Genomic DNA, 1,659 nt, shown 5'->3' with positions numbered 1-1,659 from the left:
TAAAAATATTATCACTATTTTTTTCAATACAAAAATGGGCAAAACAATGTTGCAAGAAGATGACTGGTTTATTTGCGAACGATTTGCGTCTTTTTTGGAGGTTTTTTATGATTCTACTGTTTTATTATCTGGTATTTATTATCCTACTTCTCCATTAGTGTTGCATCAAATTTGTGAGATTACAGACTTATTTGAAACGTATAGAAATGATATGTTATTTAAATCGATAGTAGAAAAAATGGAAGCAAAGTTTTAGGAAACATTGGTATGAAATTCCTCTGTTGCATTGTTTAGCTATTATTTTGGATCCTAGAGTAAAATTATCCGGTCTTGGAAATGTTCTTTCTCATAGCGGTGGCCAGTAGGATATAGATTATACTTCACAGGTTGTTAACACACGTGAGAAGTTGTTTGAGATTTATGCAATTTACGAGAACAAGTTCGGTAACTTGACAACTCAACAAACACAACAAGATCAGCCGGCCCGCTCAAAAAAGAAGTTTTAGAATTTTATATCCTCTCATCGTGGTGGCTCTAGTTCGTCATCAACTGCGACTCCAAGTGTCATGCCACCACCATCAGCACCAACGACGACACAATATATGGAGCTCAACAGATACCTTGAGACATAATTCTCGGTGATAGATGGTGCTGATAATGATGACAATTTTCAAATTTTGGCATGGTGGAGGCTACAAGGTGTAAGATTTCCAGTACTTTCAATATTAGCACGTGATATCTTGACTATTCCAGTATCAACGGTGTCTTCAGAATCTGCCTTTAGCACAGCTGGGAGGATAATTGAAGAAAGAAGGACTTCGTTGACTCCAGAAATGGTTGAGGTGCTAATATGTCTAAAAGATTGAGAAAATGCTTCTTTGCGAATGCAACACACAGCCGAAGACAACAATTTAATGGATCAATTTCAAAACTTATATATTGACGATGACGCTTTTGATGCCGAGAGTAGTGTAGCAGGCATTTAGATATTTTTGTTTCTTAAGTATATATAAATTGTAACTGTGAAAATAAGACTTCACTCTTTTTTCCTTACCAAGGTTTTATCCCAATGGGTTTTTCTTGGTAAGGTTTTTAACGAGACAATTATAATTACATAAATAAAGTCTTATTCCATTAAAATTTTATAATATTCACTATTTATTATAAATTTCATCTTTTTTTTAATTTTTATAAATCATGTTCGGGCCGGGCTAAGCTAATTCGGGCTGGCCCGGCCCGCATTAGCCTGGTCCTAGGCCCGTCGGGCCTTAGGGCCGGGCTGGACTTATATAAAATTATTTAGGATCAGGCCGGCCCCCAAACTACACTTTCGGGCCGCCGGGCCGGGGTGGGCGGCCCAAATTTTCAACTCTAGGCCCAATTAGGGTAGCAAAAAAAGTACATAATAAGTTTATTATTTATATCATTTTAAATAATTAAATATTATTGTAGCTTTTTATTTTTTTATAAATTTAATGATAGTTATTTAATTTTTATTGGAGTGACATAAATAAATCATGAGAAAAAAAACAAACAAATATTCTCTATATGTGTTTAAATTTTTCTCTATTATTTTTTATTAATATTTTTTTAATTAAATAATTATATTAATTAAAATGGTATTGACTAAAAATTGAGACCCATCGGTAAATTCAGAAA

This window comes from Morus notabilis, unplaced genomic scaffold, assembly GCF_000414095.1.
Source record: "Morus notabilis unplaced genomic scaffold, ASM41409v2 Scaffold266, whole genome shotgun sequence".
Taxonomy (NCBI): domain Eukaryota; kingdom Viridiplantae; phylum Streptophyta; class Magnoliopsida; order Rosales; family Moraceae; genus Morus; species Morus notabilis.
Note: the sequence above shows the minus strand (reverse complement) of the source record.